This window comes from Xiphophorus couchianus, chromosome 21 (assembly GCF_001444195.1).
Source record: "Xiphophorus couchianus chromosome 21, X_couchianus-1.0, whole genome shotgun sequence".
Taxonomy (NCBI): Eukaryota; Metazoa; Chordata; class Actinopteri; order Cyprinodontiformes; family Poeciliidae; genus Xiphophorus; species Xiphophorus couchianus.
Window position 1 is genome coordinate 13,045,003 of NC_040248.1, and position 10,579 is coordinate 13,055,581.

The following is a 10,579-nucleotide window of genomic DNA, read 5'->3' on the forward strand; positions in this document are numbered from 1 at the left end:
TTTTCTTGTCTGTTTTTAACAGTGCTGTAGGGTTCTGGGTTAATGTTTGCTATGAAGTGTGTTCAGTCTTATTTCTATTTAAAATTGGGATGATACTGTGTTTTTTGTTACAATTTTCTTTCTTCCTCTTTTTTCTATGGAAAGAAAGTTATAGTAAGTTAATAGTTTATATAATGTTTGAGAGGAATTGATATATAAAAAAACAAACAAATGAAAACCATCTAACTTTACAATGTGGATGTAAAACAGTAAGTGGTTTTTTTATACCCTTTGCTATATTTACGTATATCCTAACTAACAGAATGACAGCAGACAGATCAAAACCAATGAGAAATCATCTTAGCAAGTATGGAAACAATTCCTGTTCCTAAGAAACATCAGGATTGTTGGACTGCCATAACATTTTGCACTCTGTCTTGAAGGTAAATATCATCGTCATCATCATACTCATCATAACCATCAAGTTTATTTTTATAGCACATTTCAGAAACAAGGCAATTCAAAATGCTTTTCATGATAAAAACAAGACAAAAGAAAGAAAATAATATTACATTGTAGTAGTAAAATAAAGAAGTGATGAAAAGTTGCAATCTAGATTAAAACTATTCATGTTCCAGTAAAGTCAGCTTTAAGCAAGATTAGATTAGTGATCAGCATTGCTTTAAACAAATTCAGATTTCCAGCACCTTTGCAATTTTTTTGGAAGTTGTAGCATATTAGTGGAGCATAACAACCTGGTCCTGCGTCAGTCCTGGGGATAAAAAGTAGACTGAGCTGTTGAAGGCTGCTACGACAACAATGCATTTTGGTGCTAAGCCATTAAGTGATTTATTAACCACTGAAAGCATTTTAAAGTCTGTCCTCTGAACTTTAGGGAGCCAATGTAAGAATTGCAGAACTGGGATGAAGATGGAACCTCAGGTACCCCACTGATGAAAAGTTGCCTTCATCAGAAGAAGTCAGTGGTCTTCTTTGTCCCCTTCTTCCTGCTCCATTTGCCGTGGCATCCAAAGGGAGATATCGGTGTTGCTGGTTGGATGATGCCAGCTGGAAGGATGGTTACAGCATGGCTGCATCCCTTTTTGAATGTGGGTTCACTATCGCTTTAGTTGGTCGGGTAGTGACAATTAATGGCGTTTACAACTGGGCTGATCTTGCAGTATCAATGGGTGTATAACAGCTGCTTGAGGCTTCTTAACTGGTGAGTTTGTCCTGTTCTAGTGTTGGGACAGGGATTCAGTGTGGTTCTATGGCATGTGTTGTGTTGCATTTGTGTGCAGTGACTGGGTTAATGTCATGCATTACATTGAAAATCTAACCAAAAGGAATAACATTTTTGAAGGAACTCACATTAAGACCAAAAACAGTTAATCACTCAAGGAGAAATGGTGAAATACAGCACATTTCCAGCCACCAGTACCTGGAGCAATAAATTCAAGTGGACCATGTAGTACTATTACCTACTTCCAGCATTTACCGTGGCAACTGTCACACATCTGTATACTCTTGAGGTAAACGTCTTTCCCTGATAGCTCATCTGACTCACTGACCTGTTTTTGTTGAACCAGTTTCCCCTGAAGTAAGAACGTGATGAAATGTTTATTTGAAAAGAAGACCGAGACTTCACATGGGTCATGGCAGACTGACAGACAGCAGTGGGTGATTTTAGGGTGGTTCATTTCCAAGTCTGCAAGGGGTTATTACATTCCAGTTGTGCTGAGAGGACAGAAAAGTAGTTTCTAGAAAGTAGTGATTAATAAAACAAAAAGAAAGAAGGGATAAAAAGTGAGGAGGGAAGTTTTTCTCGGACTATTTTAGTCAACTGTTTCGAAAAGGCAAGATTTCTCCTTTTTTTAGCTGACAGAATGGGCTCCAGTGTTTGATGCGTTTTGTGGTCGCAGGTGGTATCCCTTGATTGTGATGAGTGAATATTTGAGCTGCAACACAAAGTGGTGTTCCTTCTGAACCCCCAAACCTTGCAAAAAAATCTTCCAAAACATAACTATTAGAACACCTAATTATCACAGGGGGTTGCCAGCTTCTTATATGGAAAAAATGCAACATAAACTCTATCAGGGTTTAACAGTGGACAAAGATTTAAAAAAAAAGTATTAATTGGTGCTTGTGCAACCCTCTCCAAATGCCGCCCTGGGCATCTACCCTTGTTGCCGCAGCTGATCTGCCTCTTTGATAATTCAGCTGTGTTGACGCAGAGCAAGAGCTCCCATAGGAAATGTCTGTACCCTCAAGATCAGGAATAAATCATGTTGAACTGAGTTAAATGTTTAGGCCATGACATAATAATTACTGTGTTTACATTTGTTATCATGTCAATCAGCATGAACATATTAAGTTTTTTGGCTTAATCTAATAATAGAATTTATGACTATAAACACTTCACTTTTACAAATCATGTTTCATGCACTGACAAATACAACATGCTGGCACTTTGGACACCTATAGTGGGACACTTCTCTGCTGATTGTTGCACAGCTGCATCAAATCTTCTCTTATTCTACTGTAAGTGTACTCTACAACCTCTCTGCCCTCCGTGACTTCACAGAATGCTTCAAAACTTGGCTTCACTGTTCCTCCAGAGGGTTATTGGAGGAGATTTCGCTCTAATTCATTGTATTTTTTCTCGTTTTTATATTCATTCCCCTCTTGGATGCACAACAGCTATGTTTGTTTAGCTCCCTCTTGCAGCTCTGCCAGCGGAAATGCACCCCGTACCCTGAGCAAGCCTTACTTTATATCCCTCCCATATCCTTCTTTGGCAAAGCAGCTCTACAGCATTAAATAGAGCTATAGTATACAAAACCTTTTTCAATGTTTGAAAAAACTGTCAAAATTCTTCTCCAAAAAAAGTTAACATATGTTTACTGTAGAAATACGTTGAATTTGCATCTTAAAAGGCTTTTAAAATTGCACAAGCTGATTTCATGATACCTTTTCTGACTTCTGTGCAGGTCATGTTGTTGAGAGTCTCCTAAAATTGGATCTCAGCTTCTTGACTAATGTTATGAGATTTTGTTAAATAAATATATAAGCATGTGAAACTTTTACTGCTATTAATATATAATATATAAATATGTCTTTCAGCAAAAAGTAAGCTGGGTTTTTTTTTTTGTATCTGTTCTTGTAAATTGGGTGCCGTTACCTCAAACAAAGAGTAAAATATAAAAATGTTCAGCTACACAGATCATTTTGTGGTCTTTCTGACTCTCCGTTGTCTATTTTAGTTTTTGATGCTGTTTATTTAGGATGAGGTTTTTATAATATGTGGGTAATATGGGTCATTTCGCTCAGCTTATTATGGCTAGATTTATATGGACTCCGTGTGCTTGAAGCACGCAAGCATCTGACGATGTTTCTTGCAATCAGCCACAATGAAATAGGATACAGTTTAAGCTCAATGGCTTATTTTATGGTCCCTTTTCTTGTCTAGTGATTTTCCTTCGAAAATGCTCCAGTAAAATATATATAAAGCATATCTGACATACTTTGGTGTAGATACTGCTTGCTAGAGCAGAGAATGTAGGCTGCTCTTATGTCATAAAAGTGTATAGTCTATAATCAACCTCATATGTGGCAGTAAAGGTAATCGTATGTTGTGAGCCTAACACATTAGAGCCTCAGAGGACAAGAATAAACCTAAAACATCATGTCTTATGCTGAAATAAAACTAGATTTGACCCCTATGGTTTAGTTTATGAACCCAAACTAAAGCACATTTGGCCCAAGTTCAGTTTTTGCCCTCTTGCAGTCTTTCTCGTGGACAAGCCCATGAGGGGCCTCCTTGCAGGGACTTCAGCAAAGCGACATCCTGCAGCTGCAAGATCCCGGCCAAAATCAATGTCCTCTCAGAAGCACAGTGCTGGGAAACTGGTGCTTAATCAGATGGGCTTCGTCCTTTTGCTCTCAACTCAGTTTCATGCCAAGCTTAGAGAGACTTTGAACCTGCTCACTGATTTCAATGCTCCTATGTCTTGTCCTAAGGACTTATATGAAGTCTGTTTCCCCATTCTTCTTTGTCAGATTGGATCTCTGAGCATCAATTTTCTTTGCAAAAATTCTTCATCAGATTTCTTAGTATGAATTGATTTGAACCAGCCTATTGTAGCTTTTTCCAAAACATTTAGACTCATTGACCTGTCAGAGAGTAAGTTTCTGTCATCAATCATTTGCAAACTCAAAAAAAGTCTTCTTCTGGTATGTCTCTGTATTTACCTTCCCCCACCTTCACATGAATGCTAATCAGCTTCACTGTTTATGCTAAGTTAAAGATCCCCATTGCATGATCCTGCCACTATTATCTTTCCTTCTACTTCTACACATATCTGCCATGTTGTAGGTTGTTGGACCCAACTGCAAGCACATGGCAGGCAGAGTCATGAGAAAATCCGAGATTTGATAAATAGTCCAAAACATACATAAATAAGAATGGCAGGAAAGAAACCTAAACCATAAGACAAAGAGCACGGAAACATGACAGAAACAAACATCTTGCAAGGAATCAAAGAAAGTGGGAGCATAAATATACTGGAAGGATTAATTAGAGGAACAAAGAGCTGGTGAGTCCAATAAACTAAATGAGTAACAGCTGTGCGGGAGCATGAACTCATTTACAGAGAGACTCACCAGAGATGAGATATGAAGACTGTAAAGCAAAAGATGAGAAAGAAAGATAAGCACAAGAAGAGTGGGTAAAATAATGACTGAACACATGAGGAAAAAAAAACATAGAACTCATAACAGGCTCAAAGCCATTAATGTGACAAAAGCACTGTGTATGTAGGCCAACAATGTTAAGACTTAGACTGACTTTACTGTCATTTTGCATGCACAGGGTGTATACAGAACGAAATTTCGTTGCATACGGCTCAGGACAGTGTTTTGAGCTTCCAATGTTGTGAGGTTACTCCAGAATAAAATAAAATACAGTATAAAATATGAATATAAATCTAAATATAAAATATAAAGTGCAGGAATGACAGTAAAATATAAGTTATTTAGCTCTGTACATGTGCAAGGTATAAAGTGGAGACCAGTTTTTTTTGTGTGCAGTCCAGTTAAGAGTTCAGCAGTCTGATGGCAAGTGGGAAAAAGCTGTTTTCGGAACCTGAACCTGTTTTGGTGGTCCTGCACCGGATGCTGCGGAACCTCTTTCCAGAGGGCAGCAGGGAGAACAGTCCATGGTGAGGGTGTGAGGGGTCACTGATGATGTTTCGGCCTCGGGACACGCAGCGCTGGGATGAAATGTCCTGAATGGAGGGAAGGGGGGCCCCGATGATCCTCTCTGCTGTCCGCACCACTCTCCTCACGTTCTTCCAGTCGGAGGCGCTGCAGCCTCCACACCACACAGAGAGGCAGCTGGTCAGAATGCTCTCTATGGTGCTTCTATAGAATGTCTTGACGATGGGCGGGGGCAGGTGTGCTCTTCTCATCCTCCGCAGGAAATACAATCGTTTCTGTGCCCTCTTGGCCAGAGACGTGGTGTTCACAGTCCAGGTGAGGTCGTTAGTGATGTGCACCCCCAGGAATTTGGTGCTGCTGACCACCTCCACAGCCGAGCTGTTGATGAGCAGTGGAGCGTGGCTGGGCCGGTTTGGCCTCATTTAAAAAGAGCATTGACATTGTTTATTGTCCCATACATGACTTGTTGTGGCAAACTATAAACTTCTTGTGGTTTTCTATCAACAATAGCTTTGTCATTTCTATTCTTCCATAACGGCCAGATTGTAGAGTGCAGGACAGGACTTTATTCCGTCATTCTCCCACCTGAGCTGTGGATATCAGCAGCAGCTCCAGAATCCTCATTGGAGGATCAATGTGGGTCTGTACTGGCAGTTTAGGTGGAAGACTGTGTCTTGGTTGCAGTTATATCATTATTTACCCATACTTTGATGACGAGTTAAACAATGCTATGTGAGATGTTCAAAGTTTTGGATTATTGCTTACAGCCCAAGGCCACTTTAAGCCCCACAATTTTATCGTTGACATTTCTTGCGTTTTCTTTTGTTTTTGAAGATGCTGTTTGTTAGCTGATGTCTAACTAACCTCAGAGCTTCACACAGCAGCTAAATTTATACTGTGAGTAAGTGGCACACAGGTGAACTCAATTTACCAATTAGAGGATCTCATTTAGGAATGTCAGGGTGAAAGGGGCTAAATACAACACAAAGCCACACATTTCATATTTACTTAGAAAAGAAATCGACACCCCTGAATCATTCCCTTCTGCTTGCACATATGCAACGTTTTGTGTTGGTCATAGTACAATTCAGTCAGTTTTTGTTTATTTTGCTGAGAGATGTTCAGCATCCAGTTTAGCAGGCCAACATTCAAATCAAATACAACGAAACACAAGACGGTTCCATTCCACCCACAATATATCAAGTGACGTCAAAGAAAAAAGCTTTAGGCATTACGACGAGATTTCTTTGCCTTTCTTGGTTTTATCAACAAGTTGCAACACTGTCAACATGCATTTCAGTTTACCAAAAGGCAAGCTGGAACTATGTAAAATGAAATCTTTGGCTGGAGTTTTTTGATTTCTTCACTGTTTACACAGTTACACAATTTCTCCCAGGTCCTAAATCTCCTATCTTAACAAGGATGGGTTCTTCCTTACATGGTAAAAGGCTGGGGAGGGTGGCAGCAGTTTAATTCATCACAATGAACTAATATTGAACTGGAACTCCAGCTTATTCACATCGTCTGACCTGCTGGTTTTGAGAAGTGTTTTATCATGAAAGGACACTGACACCTGCTGGTTATGGGAACCCTTTGTCTTTTTTTGTTCCTATAAATATACAGATGTTTCCAGAAAACTTTCCTTCAGATGTCTTAAGATTTTTTAGTGAAAACTAGTTGGGTATTAGAAGTACTTATAATTTCACTCACCTTAGCAAAAGTGTGGTTCCATCTAAATAAAATTAACCCTGAATCACGACGCTTTCACTGACATATTTTACTGAAAGTATGGTTCTGGTTTGGTGATGTTCTGTGGGGCTTTTTGTGCCAAACATACTTTATTTTGTGGCCCAGAAGTTCAAGTTCAGGTTAATCTAACTGTGTTATATTGATGCAGGCCCTGATCTTTTCCTTGGAAGAAACAACTCCTGAGCTGAGTTATGTGGGGAATAAAGGAGACTATTCTCACATTCATATCTAGAACAAAACCATCATTAACCAGAAATTCCAGAAGCTCCTTCGGTATTGTTGCCAACCAGACTCTTGGCAGACTCCCTGGTCCATTTCCATCTAGTCTTTTCAGCCACCATGGCAAAATTTCCACTTTAGTTATGTCACTGCTGTTCATATTATCAATAAGATCATTTTGATCCTTTGCAATCTGTCTGCAAATGTTTTGTTAAACAATATAGAGTTATCCGATATACAGTTTTATTTAACCAGATTGACTAAAACTGATGGCAGATGCTGAAGATGAATGGATGCTAAAAAATAATCAAAAGGTGCTTCAATAAAGTATTTTATCCCTCTTGTTCCAATTTCTTTGTGTGTTATTTTCCTCTCCAACAGATTTGCTTTTTTCTCGGTTTAATAATAACAAAAAAAAAACTTCTTGCAAACTTTTGGAAATCTGCGGTGTGCAACCTGGATGTCACCAGTATTTTATGAAAATAAAATTCTAATTACAAAGCACAATTTCAAATAATGTAAAATTGCTGTTAAACATCTGCTGTTTTTTATTTCTCTCCCTTGTTTGGAAACATTGAACAGAAACATTGATTGCATCTCTGCCTACTAAGACATTGCAGGTTCCTCACCTTTTCTAGCAGATGCGCTGGCTTTTTTACACCAGGAGGGGGTGCAGGTGAGTAGCCTATGCTCTGAGATGCCCAGCTCTTAGCAGGCTATCTCAGACAGCCTTCTGCTGAGCACAGCTGATAGTGTCACAGCAGCAGCGAGGTTGAACATCTGCCAGATGAACTTGGTGCTCTTTACTCCCGTCTTCCCCCTGACGCTGTTCCAACAATCTGACCCTGATCCAGCTCTACCAGAGCCATTAGGGAGTAATGAGCTGAAAAACATTGGCCAACAAAAAGAAAATGTGATTTTGAGTGTTTGTGTGGTTTGCGGCTCTGTCCAAAAGAAGGGCTGCGGATGCAGGGACCTGGCACCGTTTCTAACATTCTGCTGGGTTTGTGGGGGATGTCGCAAGACATCACATTGAATACAGGAAGTGAAGAATGGAGCATCCTGGGCTCAGTGCTTAGCCGGGACTGTGTTGGTGAGATATAGAAACGGGGGGAGAAAAGCAGAATGAGGGGAATTCTTGGGAATAGAAACGAGAAATGGCTGTGCACAAGTCTATAACACTATGAGTAACACAAACCAGACTTCTAAATAAATAAGTTTGTTGTTTGTTTATTTCCTGGCATTGTGATTAAAATCAGCAGGGAGTTTGTTGTTACAGAGACTTAAATCACCACTCATCAGTGATATAAATCCCTCAGCAGTTGGTCAATTTTTCCTCTAGTTGCTTTTTACATTTTTTTTTTTTTTTACTTGGAATTGAAACATTCCTCTCTCACAGTCAGTGTTTATGTATTTGGAAAACATATTTTTTCTTTACATTCTTTGTATTTCCAAACCTTCTAGAAGTGCTTGAGATAATTGTATGTTTTTTTTTTTTTTTTAAATATCTAGTCAGTGTGTAAGGTTTTGAAGAGCTGTGCGAAAACACACACTCCTGTAGCCTCTTTCTCATTTTGCGGTTTCATATTGTCACAGACACTTTGTCTAAATGCAGTTACAGCATTAATTCCACTGCAGTTGAATGAGTGTTGCTTTCCTCATGGGACGTGTGAGCAAAGGTAGAGTGTTGCTATTTCAGCTGTGTTGAAAGTGGAGGATTCGGGTTGGGGGTCCTGCCAGGCCTTACCGCAGAGAAAGGAACGGTGCTGGGGCCATGGCCCAGGCCCATGCTACTGACCCAAAGAGCAGACGGTAAACACTGGCTTTATGGACATTCTGCATGCGGTGGGTCTCCAGAGGAAGAGTTCTTGTGTTACGTCTAGAAAAGTAGGTTAGACGGATCAATGACTGGAAGGCAGTAAATATCTTTATTTTTGTTGTCTTCCTACACAATAATCTGATTCAGCGACAGATTCAGGATTTAATGAAGTTTAAAGATACATTTCTTTTTGTTTATTATTTTACACTTTTCAAAAAAATGTTAGTTTTAAAACATTCAAAGTATTACACAAAGTAAAGGCTTAAAACTATCAGTGAAGTTGAAACCCATTTTGACTTTAGTCACTTTCTAAGCACTTTGCTGATGTAAAAACTGATCATCTTCATCATACTGTATGCATGTTTTCAGTGATGCTAGCTGAACACATGCATGCAGTATGTTTGCATCTGAGTTTAGTTTTGCTTTGGTTTTGTATTTCTTTATTACTTTATAATGTGTAGTTGTAGCTCCTGCTTTATTTTTGATAAACTGTTTTCTTGTGTGCACTGTTTCTTTCCTATTTTCCATTGAATACTTTTTCCTGTGTTGTTCTGTCAGTTCTGGTCTAGTATTTCTTGACTACAGGTTGTAAAACCTGTTTATGTGTTGCTTCCCGTTATTGAGGTGTTTCCCTGTGTTCAGTAATTTATCTCATCGTTTCTCAGGTTCATCTTGTTATATGGGGTTCTACACTGATTTACCATTCAGTTAATCAGTCCTACCCTATTCTTTTTTTAGGAATCATCTACCCAGCAAACAAATCTCTGTTGCCTCAGTTCTTTCTGTTATATTCCAAGAGTCATTTCCTCTTTCCTAACATTATCATGCCTATGTTCGACTAGTACTATCCATGTGCCTTATCGGTTTGTTTAACTTTGCTCTTTTTGTTTTTCTATAGTGCAACCTCCAGTTTTGTCTTGTGAATTCATCTTTTTTATTTTTATTAAATCACTTTGTCATTTATCCAGTCTCGTCCCTGTGTTTGTTCATGCTCAAATAAGACTTAATATCCAGCAGCATTTATGACTCAATATTTGCCAAAACTTGTCTTTCGTATTTATTTATCAAGGGAATAGAGACAAAGTTAATGTGTCTGCTTCCAAGTCTCAATCTCTCCTCTTCGAGCAGACTAGCAGCAAAATACACCACTGCATTTTTGTACTAATCTGCATCCCTTAGAAAAAAAAAAGACAAAATGTTTATAGCTGCTAGTAAACACACAAACTGCTGTGATTTGTTTTTTGAACAGCTGCGCAAGGAATGTTTCTTATTTTGACTGGACATGCTAGCTGTGCTAAAAGCTAACATACTCCTACCCAGACAAAGTGATGGGTCTATCTATTGACACTGCAATGGATTTCTGAGTTACATCATAAAGCTAATAAAAGTGTAAGAGACTATTGCCAACCACTGGATAGAACAACAATTGGCTACCATGAAAACTTTGATATAACTCAGGACTTTTGTGCCACATATTGTAAAATAGACCCTTGGCTGACCTGTAGGATAAGTCTTGCATATGAGCTGATGAGGACTTATGTAAATAACATAAAAATTGACCAAAACACTCATCGTCACCTTGGTCCATGTTTGACT